We start from the raw sequence: 16599 nt of genomic DNA, 5'->3' as shown, positions 1-16599 counted from the left end.
AACAATGGATACATGACATACACTGTGAAAGCAAAGCATTGACGTACTAAGATTGAAACTATCCTAACAGTTTAAGCATTCAAGAGCAACACAAACAGCATAAATAACATAGTACAAAGCTATGGTTTCATCTCAACCTTACCTTAGTGAACTAAAACATGATCAAATTATACTACTGGATGAAACAGATGAAATAGTAAAATTACAGAACACTAAGAGCTTGGTGCTCCGTCTAGCCCGGGCATACCCCTAACATTACAAACACCATGTTCTATTTATAGTGCAGAATCCCCAAATTTCTAAACCCTAATTTTTGAAAACCTAAAATTTGATTTGGGGATTTTCAATTTGACGTACCCACTTGCGATTTCACCTCGACCCATACCTTCTTCTGTTCTTCCCACTTGTTCTGCTGCTTTTGCTGCTCTTCTTTGTGAACTGTGAACCCTAGCTCGAGTCGTCTCATCAACTCCACACCCTAGGTCAGTGGAATGTGAATTTGATGAAACACCTAGGCTAGGTACAGAGATGGTGGAGTTGTCGGGTGGTTGTGTGGTTCGAGGTCTGGTGGTGGCAGTGATGGCAGGAGATGGTGGTGGCGGAAGTTGCAGGTGATAGGGAAGAGAGGAATTTGGGGAGAAGAGGAGAAGAGGTCGATGAAGAATTGGTTAGGGGTTGTTTGGTTTGTGGTGTAGGTGTTTGGCGTTTGGGTGTTGGGCGGGAGTAGCGAACTTTGATGCACAACGAGTAAAGAGCGTTGGATGATCCCATATAGATTGAATCGAACGGCTAAGATGGAGAGGTATGTAGCGACCGTTGGATTATGAGATACAACAAAACTGACGGCTTCAGATGGAGTTAGGTACTATGGTGTTTGACAGGAGCTTCGGATTTTTATGCACAATGATGAGGTAGCCGTTGGATGATGAGATGGATCCAATCTGAAGGCTCTCATGGAAATGGGTATGGATAATGGAAATGGATTTGGGTAAGGGTTTTGGGCCTTGGATATGCCAAGCCCATATCTTCTTTAAGAACAATTCTTCCTCTTCAAGCCCACTTTTAATTGATCCGGCTCTTACAAACATCAATCTTCGCTGCCTTTCTGCGGGAGTCTTTGCCGTTTCTTTGCTCTTTTCGCTCCGTGAGTTAACCAGGCTTTATTTAGTACCTAAAAATGCAAAATTAATTGAGAAAAGTATTTATTCTTGAAAACAACGAAAACACAGAATATGGGACAAAATGGAGCGTTAGTGCACAAATGATGAGTTAACAATAAAAAGGTGCAAATATATACAATATTTGGCACTCATCAATTAATCACGGGTTTACTTGTGATTAATTTGGTTGAACATTGGATATATAAAATCATTCCTATGCTTTTTGGTGTCCAATAAAAAATCCCTCTTTTCTTTCGAAATTAAGGTCGCTCTTGTTGTTCTCTCGGGAGTGACATCAAATGGGGGAGAGTTCTTTTGAACCTGTGCTTAATGGTAATATCTTACGGGGAGCGCGGCTGTGGAATTTTATAGGGGTTATCTTGTATCTTGAAACTCCTTGATGAATATTGTTAGTTTCGGCTATTAGATTGCATCTAAATTAAGTTAGTATGTATTTTTCTTTTGGTCATGAAATGTCTCTTGTGGAAATTCCATTATGATCCCATTCTTGTACTTTTGCCAATTTTATTGACAAAAAGGGGGGAGAAATATTGTAGTTCACACTACAAATACATATGGTTTTCGGATCATTGTGTAAGAGGGAGTGGTTTCCATGATCGAGATGGAGTATTGACTAAGGGGGAGTGCTACATATCAGCGTAGTATTATTGTTAAAGTCGTGATACAATTGGACTTTGATGTTATATAATAATACTATGACACTGTATAATAATGATCGAGAATCTCGATTTCTCTCATTGTTATAGCTATGGATCTTCAACAACGATGGTGCTAAACTTCCAACCTTTGGGATCATTGGAGTACTTGGAAGGACGAAGATTTCAAGGAACGTTGAAGATTAGACTATGGAATAGGAGCCACTAAAGTTTATCTTTTTCTGTATTCCATATGTATTAATAGTTTTGTCACTAAAATTGACAAAGGGGGAGATTGTTAGAGCATAGCTCGGTCAACCTCGCATGTGTTGCTATCTCAAGCATGTTTGTCAATGTTAGTGATCAAAACTATAAGTCTTGATTTCTAGCCTACATAGCTAAGTCTCGGATTAGGATAGAAAAGTGTAGTTGAGCTCAAGGACTTCATGGCGATTCATCATACAACGACGAAGATATATACAAGGAACCGTGGAAATTCATCAACAAAAAGGTATATGGATACTTGAACTTATCTATCACTCAAAAGTCTATCTCTTCTATCTCTTACTTCTTATGAGACAAAAGGCGTATGCTATATAGACTAGATCATACACATTTGACATTTCGAGCTGAGCATTCATTGCTTATATTTTATCTCAAAATCGTGTGTTGGTAAAGCGTTTCGCGTTGATCAAGTTTATCTTCACCTAGTGATGAAAGTCATGAAAAGTTTCAATCACTTTGAGAATTGCTCTGACGTGAATCGGTCTGTGAATAACGGCTACATAGCGTCCTCTGAGAATGTCTCAATGATTGAAATGAGAGTTTAGATTACATAACCATGTATTCCTTGAACCGAAGTTTTCGAACTTTGTTAATCAAGAGAAATCGGGAGGATTGTGGAATTGGCTTGCCAAGTCCGCGAACTGTCGGAAGTTCTCGACCGATAATTTCTGCTTGGATTTTCCAAATACTCGTTTGTGTGCTTAGTCCGTGAACTCAGTCCGCGAACCCAGTCCGCGAGCTGGCGGAAGTTCTCTTTCCGAGAATTTCTGCTGAGTTTGGAAAACTCAACCGATTAACTTAAGTCCGCGAACTTGTTTGTGAAATTAAGAGGTTATGATATAAAGATGTGCTCTGAACATGAAACATTAAATTACTAAGGAATGCTTTATGCAAACCGTGGTTATAATGTTCATAAGCCGATTCAATCGAATCGAATCATCTTTACTTCAATTATGTCTTGTGTAGTTACATAAGATCTCATAGCAATTGAACAACTCTGTAACTAGTTCATTTGAGTCAATTGAACTAGTTATGGTGAAGAAGAACAAGGTTAATATGAAATGCTCATATGGTTAACCTTTTGGGTTACTATGTTGAACCGACATACACGTACACGTTTGGGCATGGTTTTCACGAACCCAGTAAACGTCTACCCAAGTGTGTGTGACAAGCTAAGTTATCTAACGGTTGAGAAATATTAGCTTGAATCTAAATCAGGTTTTCATCTAACGGTGAATATGGATTGTTTTGTAACTAAGGCAAAACCCTGATTTGAAGACTATATAAAGGAGACATCTAGCATTGTGCAAAACTAATCCCCACACGTGTGTGTGCTACTAGTGCGCCCGCTAGATTCGATCTCCATTAACCTTTGATTTTCTTCTCTAAAATCAGGTTAACGACTTAAAGTCTTCATTGGGATTGTGAAGCCAGACTGATACTACTTTATCGTAGTTGTGTGATCTGATCTTGCATCTTCTATCGTACGAGTACAATCGATTGATTGGATTGAGATCGTGAGAGTTCTCCGATAGGCAAGATAAAGAAGTCACAAACATTTTTGTCTCACTGTTTGTGATTCCTCGACAATCCGCTTGTGTAGTCAGGAAGGATTGTAGAGAGGTGATTGATTAATCTAGGCTGTTCTTCGGGAATATAAGACCGGATTATCAATTGGTTCATGTTACCTTGATTTTATATATAAAGACGGAACAAAACCTAGGGTTTATCTGTAGGAGACAGATTTATCCTTTTATAGACTTTTCTGTGTGAGACAGATCTGTTTATTATCAAGTCTGTGATTTTGGGTTACAACAACTCTTGGTTGTGGATGAGATCAGCTAAGGGAATCAAGTGCGCAGTATCCTGCTGGGATCAGAGGCGTAGGAGTACAACTGTACCTTGTATCAGTGGGAGATTGATAGGGTTCAACTATAGTCCAATCCGAAGTTAGTTTGCAGTAGGCTAGTGTCTGTAGCGGCTTAATACAGTGTGTATTCAATCTGGACTAGGTCCCGGGGTTTTTCTGCATTTGAGGTTTCCTCGTTAACAAAATTTCTGGTGTCTGTGTTATTTCTTTTCCGCATTATATTTTATATAATAGAAATAATACAGGTTGTGCATTCGTGATCATCAATTGGAAATCCAACCTTTGGTTGTTGATTGATATTGATTGATCCTTGGACATTGATCTTTGGTACCGTCCAAGTATTCCTTGTATTTGATAAAGACTCGCTGTTGTTTTTAGCTTGAGTAAAAATCAAATCAAGTGAGAGATATTAACTCCTTGAGATACTTTTATCTAGATTGAGTCTGACTGTCTAGTTGATTCTCTAACAAAGTATTTCGAAGTTAGTCCATACAGATTGCTAATCAAAATTTTGGGTGGTGTTGTTAGACTCCCGCTTTTTCACATTCTAATAACATCTAAGACTAAAGAGTGCACCCTTACAGATGCAATAACGAGGGTGACCTCGTTACAACACGACTCTTTTCTTTTTATATATAAGAATAGGAGTAGAAAAGATCTACCAATCTTCCCACCTTCTTGCGCATGATTCCACTAATTGTTTGATCGTCTTACAGACAGCTAAACCTTAACCTCCAGCTTTATGCTCTGACCATCTCAAGATACTTGCCTAATAAGATTGTCTCGTGTTAGTCAAAATTAGTCAAAATAAGATTGCTCAAGGAAGAACACCTAAACAAAACAACAAAGTAGGTTGTGTGAGAAAGGAGTACCGGTTGGGGAAGGAAATTTAACAGAAAAATCTGGTTAAATCTGGAGTGGGAATGGACGCTCACGGATCGATTAATATCACGTCTGTATTTTTATTTTTTAGGAAACACAGTCAAATCAGGAAACCTAGAGCATCCAACGATCAAAAATATACCTCGTCCATCTCTTGATCTGTACCGTCGGATGACGAAATCGATGGTCGGATTTGTCAGTCTACACAAACTGCACTTCTTACCGAAAATTTTGTTAGTCGGAATATACGTAGCCGGGGCTGCTTAGGAACAACTCCAAAATTTTGTTAGTCGCGTTATAGTACCAGTCGGGTGATAGGAGTCGTATCCTATGACTAGCCATTTGGATAAGACCCCTTCCATCTTACCGATCTAACTATTCCTTTATGGACAAACAAAAAATTTCATGTAGCTCTATAGTTAGGTCGTGGGAGAGCTCACTGTTAGCATAATAATCAAAAATGAAACTGCTGTTGAATTTTGAAAGAAATTAAGTGCCCATCCATGCATGTGGGAACGACAAATAGATGGCAGTAGTCACTTTCGGTAAGGGGGTTGATAGATGGCTAGCTAGTTATGTAGACAACAACCACTTATAGTGAAGTGACAAAGGCTATGTCGGAGAAAATGAGTTTTAATAAAAGTATTTTTTGGTCTTGGTGTGGTTTGATCTAATGATCTAGTCTAAGGATACTCACTCATTTTTTGAGTGAATGAAATGGAACCTTTAGTCCCCACATTGTGGAAAACTAAAGAAGTACTCCTCTATATAACCATATTATTATGGATATGTTGTAAACAATGTGGGTGGAGCGGGTTGTCGAAAAAATATACATTTTTCGACCCATATTTGTGCGCGTAAACCATGCACCAAGTCACTTATTTAATATAATTTATTTTTGCAAGTTTTTTTCTTTAAGAAATTAATTCTAAAAATATTTCCTTAAGAGTTTTATTTAAAGAAAAATTCTTTTTACGTGTTTAACTTGTTTTTTAAGAAAACAAATACCTAACTTTTTCAACCCATATTTGTGCGCGTAAACCATGCACCAAGTCACGTATTTAATAGGATTTATTTTTGCAAGTTTTCTCTTTAAGAAATTAATTCTAAAAATATTTTCTTAAGAGTTTTATTAAAGAAAAAATTATTTTTACATGTTTAACTTGTTTTTTAAGAAAACAAATACTTAACATTTTCGACCCATATTTGTGCGCGTAAACCATGCACAAGGTCACATATTTAATAGAATTTATTTTTGCAAGTTTTTTCTTTAAGAAATTAATTATAAATATATTTTCTTAAGAGTTTTATTCAAGGAAAAAAAATTTATACGTGTTTAACTTGTTTTTTAAGAAAACAAATACCTAACTTTTTCGACCCATATTTGTGCGTGTATACCATGCACCAAGTGACGTATTTAATAGAACTTATTTTTTGCAAGTTTTTTCTAATTCTAAAAATATTTTCTTAAGAGTTTTATTTAAGGAAAAATTCTTTTTACATGTTTAACTTGTTTTTTAAGAAAACAAAAACCTAACTTTTTCGACTCATATTTGTGCGCGTAAACCATGCACCAAGTCACGTGTTTAATAGAATTTATTTTTGCAAGTTTTTTCTTTAAGAAATTAATTCTAAAAATATTATCTTAAGAGTTTTATTTAAGAAAATATTCTTTTTACGTGTTTAACTTGTTTTTTAAGAAAACAAATACCTAACTTTTTCGACTCATATTTGTACGCGTAAACCATGCACCAAGTCACGTATTTAATAGAATTTATTTTTGCAAGTTTTTTCTTTAAGAAATTAATTCTAAAAATATTTCTTAAGAGTTTTATTAAAGGAAAAATTCTTTTTACGTGTTTAACTTGTTTTTTAAGAAAACAAATACCTAACTTTTTCGACCCATATTTGTGCGTGTAAACCATGCACCAAGTCACGTATTTAATAGAATTTACTTTTGCAAGTTTTTTTTTAAGAAATTAATTTTCAAAATATTTTCTTAATAGTTATTTAAGGAAAAATTCTTTTTACGTGTTTAACTTGTTTTTTAAAAAAACAAATACCTAACTTTTTCGACCCATATTTGTGCGCGTAAACCATGCACCAAGTCACGTATTTAATAGAATTTATTTTTGCAAGTTTTTTCTTTAAGAAATTAATTTTAAAAATATTTTATTAAGAGTTTTATTTAAGGAAAAATTCTTTTTACGTGTTTAACTTGTTTTTTAAGAAAACAAATACCTAACTTTTTCGACCCATATTTGTGCACGTAAACCATGCACCAAATCACGTACTTAATAGAATTTATTTTTGCTAGTTTTTTCTTTAAGAAATTAATTCTAAAATTATTTTCTGAAGAGTTTTATTTAAGAAAAAATTCTTTTTACGTGTTTAACTTGTTTTTTAAGAAAACAAATACCTAACCTTTTCGACCCATATTTGTGCGCGTAAACCATGCACCAAGTCATGTATTTAATAGAATTTATTTTTGCAAGTTTTTTCTTTAAGAAATTAATTATAAAAATATTTTCTTAAGAGTTTTATTTAAGGAAAAATTCTTTTTACGTGTTTAACTTGTTTTTTAAGAAAACAAATACCTAACTTTTTCGACCCATATTTGTGCGCGTAAACCATGCACCAAGTCACGTATTTAATAGTATTTATTTTTGCACATTTTTTCTTTAAGAAATTAATTATAAAAATATTTTCTTAATAGTTTTATTTAAGGAAATTTTTTTTTACGTGTTTAACTTGTTTTTTAAGAAAACAAATACCTAACATTTTCGACCAATATTTGTGCGCATAAACCATGCACCAAGTCACGTATTTAATAGAATTTATTTTTGAAAGTTTTTTCTTTAAGAAATTAATTTTAAAAATATTTTCTTAAGAATTTTATTTAAGGAAAAATTCTTTTTACGTGTTTAACTTGTTTTTTAAGAAAACAAATACTCCCTCTGTTTCTGAAAGACCGTCCTCTATTCCTTTTTCGTCAGTTTCAAAATTGTGTCCAGTTTCTGTTTATAGTCAAACTTTTTCAATGAACTCTCTAATATACCCTTGAATTCTTTATAATCATAATTCTATTTTTAACGTGACCCAATCTAAAATATTAAAGAAATTAGTATAATTGAGGAAACAAATATATCCTTCATTCCTTTTAAGGAAATATACACTTAACTCTAAAAATTAAATTCCTTATAAAGTTTATACTTCATAAATTCGATATCTTTTAAATTTTCCTTTTATATTTCGTATTTATAATTCTCACAACAATTTTGGATTATCTTTATTGCTAGCATTTTTATTAAAATAAAATAGGTAATTAAATAAGGGTAGTCAAGTAAAATAATATGGTCTCTTTAATATTTTGAGAAAGTCAAAGCGGATTGTCTTTGTGAAACGGAGGGAGTACCTAACTTTTTCGACCCATATTTGTGCGCGTAAACCATGCACCAAGTCACGTATTTAATAGGATTTATTTTTGCAAGTTTTTCTTTAAGAAATTAATTCTAAAAATATTTTCTTAAGAGTTTTATTTAAGGAAAAATTCTTTTTACGTGTTTAACTTGTTTTTTAAGAAAACAAATACCTAACTTTTTCGACCCATATTTGTGCGCGTAAACCATGCACCAAGTCACGTATTTAATAGAATTTATTTTTGCAAGTTTTTTCTTAAAGAAATTAATTTTAAAAACATTTTCTTAAGAGTTTTATTTAAGGAAAAATTCTTTTTACGTGTTTAACTTGTTTTTTAAGAAAACAAATACCTAACTTTTTCGACCCATATTTGTGTGCGTAAACCATGCACCAAGTCCGTACTTAATAGAATTTATTTTTGCTAGTTTTTTCTTTAAGAAATTAATTCTAAAATTATTTTCTTAAGAGTTTTATATAAGGAAAAATTCATTTTACGTGTTTAACTTGTTTTTTAAGAAAACAAATACCTAACTTTTTCGACCCATATTTGTGCGCGTAAACCATGCACCAAGTCACGTATTTAATAGAATTTATTTTTGCAAGTTTTTTTTTTTAAGAAATTAATTCTAAAAATATTTTCTTAAGAATTTTATTTAAGGAAAAATTCTTTTTACGTGTTTAACTTGTTTTTTAAGAAAACAAATACCTAACTTTTTCGACCCATATTTGTGCGCGTAAACCATGCACCAAGTCACATATTTAATAGAATTTATTTTTGCAAGTTTTTTCTTTAAGAAATTAATTGTAAAAATATTTTCTTAAGAGTTTTATTTAAGGAAATTTTTTTTTACGTGTTTAACTTGTTTTTTAAGAAAACAAATACCTAACATTTTCGACTCATATTTGTGCGCGTAAACCATGCACCAAGTCACGTATTTAATAGAATTTAGTTTTGCAAGTTTTTTCTTTAAGAAATTAATTCTAAAAATATTTTCTTAAGAGTTTTATTTTTTAGTAAAAATTCTTTTTACGTGTTTAACTTGTTTTTTAAGAAAACAAATACTCCCTCTGTTTCTGAAAGACCGTCCTCTATTCCTTTTTCGTCAGTTTCAAAATTGTGTCCAGCTTCTGTGTATAATCAAACTTTTTCAATGAACTCTCTAATATACCCTTGAATTCTTTATAATCATAAATCCATTTTTAACGTGACCCAATCTAAAATATTAAAGAAATTAGTATAATTGAGGAAACAAATATATCCTTCATTCCTTTTAAGGAAATATACACTTAACTCTAAAAATTAAATTCCTTATAAAGTTTATACTTCATAAATTTGATATCTTTTAAATTTTCCTTTTATATTTCGTATTTATAATTCTCACAACAATTTTGGATTGTCTTTATTGCTAGCATTTTTATTAAAATAAAATAGGTAAGTAATTAAGGGTAGTCAAGTAAAATAATATGGTCTCCTTAATATTTTGATAAAAGTCAAAGCGGATTGTCTTTGTGAAACGGAGGGAGTACCTAACTTTTTCGACCCATATTTGTGCGCGTAAACCATGCACCAAGTCACGTATTTAATAGAATTTATTTTTGCAAGTTTTTTCTTTAAGAAATTAATTCTAAAAATATTTTCTTCGGAGTTTTATTTAAGGAAAAATTCTTTTTACGTGTTTAACTTGTTTTTTAAGAAAACAAATACCTAACCTTTTCGACCCATTTTTGTGCGCGTAAACCATGCACCAAGTTACGTATTTAATAGAATTTATTTTTGCAAGTTTTTTCTTTAAGAAATTAATTCTAAAAATATTTTCTTAAGAGTTTTATTTAATAAAAAATTCTTTTTACGTGTTTAACTTGTTTTTTAAGAAAACAAATACCTAACTTTTTCGACCCATATTTGTGCGCGTAAACCATGCACCAAGTCACGTATTTAATAGAATTTATTTTTGCAAGTTTTTTCTTTAAGAAATTAATTCTAAAAATATTTTCTTAAGAATTTTATTTAAGGAAAAATTATTTTTACGTGTTTAACTTGTTTTTTAAGAAAACAAATACCTAACTTGATTTGCAAGTATCTTCTCCTTTAAATATAACTCGAAAATTTGTTTTCAAACACACCGAAAAATTATTCTTGCGCTCTAGGGTTTCTCCATACGTTTTACTTACATCCCTGTTACTAAGTTCAAGTTTGGGTAGCTTTCGTTGTGCTAACACGAGCTAGGCAGTCTTATCCTGGACACATCTTCACTGTGAGGGGTTTAGCATTACTCAACTCGAGTATACCCGCAAACTAATGTGTTAAGGGCAACTTGTTGAACCTGTGATTCTGCCCTCATCAAGGTGTTTTGATAGATTTGTTTTGGATTAGTTCTTTACATATTATTTTTGATACATCTAACGTGTTGTTCATTGTTACAAGATTCCAACAGGCTATGTCACATAGCATGAATAAAATTCAGCCGGCTAGATATGTAATAGGAGCTCCACCTAAAAACCGTGGTGCTTAAAAAATAAATATTGTTGAGATATCCGGATGAGTTATAAATATGTTTTTATCTCGAACACATTACTTGTCGAACACACTCAATGGTCCATCAATCTTCTCCTTCAGCAGCACACTCAATGGCACAAAATCTTCATCATTCCATGTTTCCATGTGCTGAAAAGAGACCTACATCTCACCCAAAACAGCACCATCTTACTTCCAACATGAGACTCGATTCAAACCAAAGATTCCCACTTCTTTAATCTCCTAACCTTAATCAAATTCGACTACACCCCTCGAATCAACCACAATTGATGGCATCAGCATTTTCTTCTTCCCTATTCACAAATTAAACCCTTGTAAACATCCAGTGGACCTGTAACACCCATCGGAACCTCCAAAACAACTTCAAAAACTACTTATCCAGTACTACTTGTATGAGTACCTCAATGTTTTTATTTTCCATCTATTCCATGCTCAAGAAGCCTGTATTAGAAATCCTGCACAAAAACATAAAACTTTCTTGTTTACAGTAAACACAAAATCACAAAACCAATTTAATTATAGCGCAGACTCAAATGAAACTTAACATACAATTAACTCTTCCAACTATTTTTAATCTCTTACATCCATCACTGTGAATCGATGGAAGATAACCATCCCCATCAATTGACTTCTCGCCTAAACCCTAATCAAAATCGATGGCAGACAATCATTCCCATACACATCAACTGATCAGTGAATATTACACAATTTTCAGTTCCATCTCCACTTCAAATTCTTCTAAACAGCCAACGAATCCATGGCAGCGAACCAGTGGAAACAGGTAATTATTCTTCAAATTTTAATTGATAGTCATATTTTTCTCTTTATGGATCAATTAGTTGTTCTAGATCGATTTCCCGGCAAATAACTCGAATCCAAAGCAAACTCATCCATTAATCACTTAAAAAGACGGCAGCAAGATCACGTTTCTTCCCTGTTTTCACCGTCAAACAATGGTAGATTTATTACAACTCGTTTTTCTCGTTCCAAATCGATTTCGCCACAAAGAATTTTAATCCAAAACAAACCCATAACGGCTTTATTAGGCTATCAAGTATTCAGGCTACACATACCCTTCTTCCATGTCTGCTGCCATTGTTGCAGAGAATGACACCAGAAACTCGGATTAGGAAATCCAGTTCAGTTAGGTATTTGTTCAAATCAGGAATCTGGTAAGCCACTGTCTGAAACATAGTTATATGAGGAAATTGTCGACATTAAAAAACCAAATTACTAACGATACCGTGACAAATCAGGAAATTCTATTTTTGATTTATTACTTTGTCGTAATGACAAACAAATTACCAGGCTACAACAAAAAAAAAAAAGAATTCGGTTGAATGAAATAAGAAGAAAAAAATACACACCTCATAGTTCAGTTGGATGAAATAAATTTCCTCTTTGAAGCCTCTTGGTTTGAACGTATAGTTTGTTGAATGAAATAAATTTCCTCTGTAAAGCCTGTCGGTTTGAACGTGTTTTTTATATGAATGGAATACTTACGAACAAGAATTGTCTTATATAGGACTCTTTGGTATTGATGGATTTCAAATAGTGATTGTAGTTGTAGTGGTAAAAAGGGGTCTTTTCAGACTTGTGAAGAAAACAATTTTTCTAGATTTAAATTAAACAAGCAAATAAATAAAATAGTTCAAACCTTTAGAGAAAATACCAAGACTAGGATTCCATCATTGACCAATTAAATAGTAAACTCTAAATAATATTCATGCAATTCTATCTTTAAAAATAATTCTAATATTTGCCTCAAATATATTTTTGAAGTAATAATTGTAATCACAAAGTATAAAACATCAAAAGTTTTTAAAACCCAGCATGCTTCATCAAAATAATTCACAACTATTCAATAAAAACTATATTTCAAATTCAATTCCATGCAAATAATCAAATAATAATATTGCAATAAATAATAAAATTAGAATTATACCAATCAATATGGATCAATGGATTCCTCCGTCGTCTCGGCTAATGGGTTTAGCTCCTCATCCCAAAAACATAATCATAAGATGTATACATGGCTTAATAATGTGTTTTTATTGATGAAAATGGTGTAAAAAGAAGTTTGCAACGCTGTATAAATGTTACAGCGTCACTGTTACAATGGTATTGCAGCTTATAATCGACACAAGTGAACTGCAGTAGAAAAACGACACCTATTTCTCGCTGTAAGCACTGTTGAAGAACGACACTTCAGAAGCGTCTGTTCTTCGTCTTCTTCTTCCTCCTCGAGTAGCAGCAGCAACAACAACAAATTCTCTGTAACTTCTTTGTTTCCGGCTCTAAACTCCTCCTAACTCTCTCCTAAAACTTTCTAACCCTCTTTATGACTTGAAACAACTCTTATATATCCCACAGACCCCAAATATCTCGTATAAATTCAAGATTTCTTCTCCGTGCAGTTAAGAGAATATCTCTCTTCAATCCTCCCTGTACGCGTCTTCTGACCTCTTCTGAGTTATCTAAACTCTCCAAACTCCAACTAAGACTTGAACAGGACCAGGTACATCCATATCCTGGCGTCAAAGTCCTCCAGAAATCTCTCAAAAATCTTCTAAACTCGAAACAGAACACGTCTCTCTGTTGAGACTTTGAAACCCTCTCTCGGCCATTCCAGCCTAATTGTCCGGGTCCAATTGATTGTACTGGGCTTGTAAGGTCTTCTACAGTCCATAAAAACCGATTTCGGCCATTGAATCACTTTGAAACTGTCCGAAAATTCAAATCTAAAACCATGCAGACTGATGCCAAATTTTCCCGCCATTTTATGTTTTGAATTTTGAAGATGACCTCCCCCTATCCAGTTTCGGTCTCCCTTTAGCAGATGCCTGGAAATGGGTCACCCCTTAGTAATTAGGTTACCCCTTATCCAAAGTGAGAGTCTGTATAGTAATTTTCTCCCACGAGCGCAAAAACCACTTTTTTAGCCAATTTCGCCGCAAAAGCTTATTTCTCCAAAAATACCTACAGGGACATAAAAAGCCATAATAAATATAAATCGAGCACTAATAATATATACAATTGAGATTATATAAGACACAAAAATGTGCCTATCAGGTATCAGAATTAGGATATGACTTTTTGGTTCCATAATTAGGAGAATCTCTATTTCCGGAAACAATGCCATACTAAGCAACCTCACGTTTAGAAATCAAGCTATTATTAATTAATTAACGAGCCCTAACAATATCGGGAAACCAAGGGATCCGACTCACGATCCCGACCGCCGGATGATGAAATCGATGGTCGGATTTGTCAGTTTAGACAGGCACCACTTCTTTTTATAATATAGACTAGGTATCACCTCGGCCTACGGCCGAGGCTCAATCTCTATCAACTTTATTATGTTGTTTGGTCGGTCGTTTGTATTCTCCCATAATTTTGTAGCAGCGCTTGTGGCCTTGGTTTTTTTTGGTCTAGGGTCAAATTAGTCAGGGTTTGCTGTCCAGACCGTGGATTAGAAAATTCACAATCAAACGTGGTCACAATATTAGGTTAGCCGAAGGTTAAGTCTATAAATCAACTGAGGCTTAAGACCCCCGATATTTTGTGGTTGAGTCAAATTAGTCGGGGCCCACAATCCCAACAGTGGCCCCATAAGTGGATCCTGGTATTTCATTTGGCGTGTCAAATTAGCCAGGGCTTGGAGCCCCCGTTGTGGCCCCTTAAGCAGATCATCGTAGTTTCGTTGGTCGATCCAAATTAGTCGGGGCCTATAGCCCAGGCCGTAGCCCATAAGCAGATCCTGGTGTTTGTTGGTCATCTCAAATTGTTGCTGGCCGTAGCCAGTCAAATTGTTTTTGGCCGTACCACTTAAGCAGATCCTGATATGGTCGTGTCAAATTAGTCAGGGCCATGGATCCTTAAACAGATCCTGTTGTTTTCTTGGTCGGGTCAAATTATCCGGGCCTACAGCCCCCGCCATGGCCTACAGACCCGGCCATGGCCTCTTTAACAGATCTTGGTGTTTTGTTGGCGGGTCAAATTAGCTCGGATTTTCGACCCCTACCATAGGCCATTAAACTCTTTTGTAAACTAATATTTGGCATCAAGGTCAGCGTCATACTTAGTGGATGTTTAGGATTTAATGGCTAGGTTTGGTTTAGCTTTATTCCGCGCTTGGCATTAATCTCGGACCTTCAAAATAATAAAATATTTGTCTTATATACAACCGACAGATTATATTTCACAAACTAACAATCCAAAATCAATGGTCGAATTTATCTCAAGAAAACACCGCTACTTTTAATTACTAGTTTCCTCTTTGTAATAATACTTTACTACACCTTGTTTGTTTGTCCATTTTTTTTTGTTATTCTTATAACTTTTTATCCCTCCGTATGATTTGCCAGCAATTTGTATTCTCAACAATTTGATTTTGGTTTCCAGTATTTTGGAAAGGTTATATATAAGGCGGGCACTAAGGATCCAGGATCAAATCCCGTCCAAAATAAAAGTCACGTTCAAATCATCCACCACGTCGCAAAGAGAAGAAAATTAATTTCCACTTACTGGTCGAATAAAATCTTTTTTTAAATCATAAATTGAGCCTTGTTTCCCTAAGAGAAAGTCTTATGGTGGAATCCAACCTATTCCAAGTGTAGAAAAACCATGGAATGTCAAGTCTAATGGCTTCCAAGTTGAGGTTTTCCACAGAAAATCCAAGCAAGGTTCCACCATTTCGTGGAAGGGTTCGTGGAATCCATCTGAACGCCAATAAGAATAGCGTTTTTTTTTGTCCGTAGATTTAGGATGAGTTGTTGAAATCTAACGGCTGAGAAAAAAAACGCCATTCTTAATAGCGTTTTCACTATTCCACCACTACACTTGCACTTCCATCCATGGTTCCAAATGCTGAGGTGGCGTGGAAGATGGAAGATGGAACTCTTCCACCATAAGACTTGCTCTAACACGTCCATTTACTTTCAGAATCAATTTGCTTTATATATCTGACCTACCGTCGTAGTAACCTAATCAACAATCACTATTACCTCTTTCTTTCTTAGTTTCAGTTCATATCCATTCGATAAAATAGTCTTTGACGCCAGACTCCAATCCACATCATCCAATATCTTGTTTCAACCACCGACCTTTCCTGCACCCCTCTTCTTCATACTACATTTCCTACTCCCATCCCCAACCAATCTTTTCTGTACTTTCTGATATACTAACACAACCGACGTCAAATATCTATTGAGATTAAAATTCCAAATATTCTTATTTACATCCATAGGAAAAGATGGAATATGAGTTTAATAGTAGTGATGCAAATTGACCGTGTTGCGACCATTTTCCATTCACAGAGTTGACTATAAGACAAAATTTAAGAGGAATAAAACGTCCATGGTCAAACTGAGTTATACAGATGCCTTCCTGAGTGATCAATTTGGGTCTTTTTCACAACTGCACACCAGGGTTTATAAATTGGTAGGATACGGAAGTATTAAATATAGACCCATAAAACGAACAGAATAAGCAAGTATTTCTAGTAGAGATACATAAATCAAAGTCAATAATCAGAAAGGAGATCTAGATATTGTGAAACGGATTTGTGAGAGAAAAAAAATGAGATATCTCCAAGGAATCCAATACCAACACCAAAACCAAAACAGGGCCAAGTTTACCTAACTCATAAGTCTTGATAAGATGCAATTTCCATAGTAAACCCTTGGCATCGTAGGAAGCAGAAACACGAACCTGGGGCATAAATATTATGACATTCTATGATCCCAGGGTTCAGAATTAGAAACTCTAGTGCACCTACGATCATAGAGT

This window comes from Papaver somniferum, chromosome 1 (assembly GCF_003573695.1).
Source record: "Papaver somniferum cultivar HN1 chromosome 1, ASM357369v1, whole genome shotgun sequence".
Taxonomy (NCBI): domain Eukaryota; kingdom Viridiplantae; phylum Streptophyta; class Magnoliopsida; order Ranunculales; family Papaveraceae; genus Papaver; species Papaver somniferum.
Note: the sequence above shows the minus strand (reverse complement) of the source record.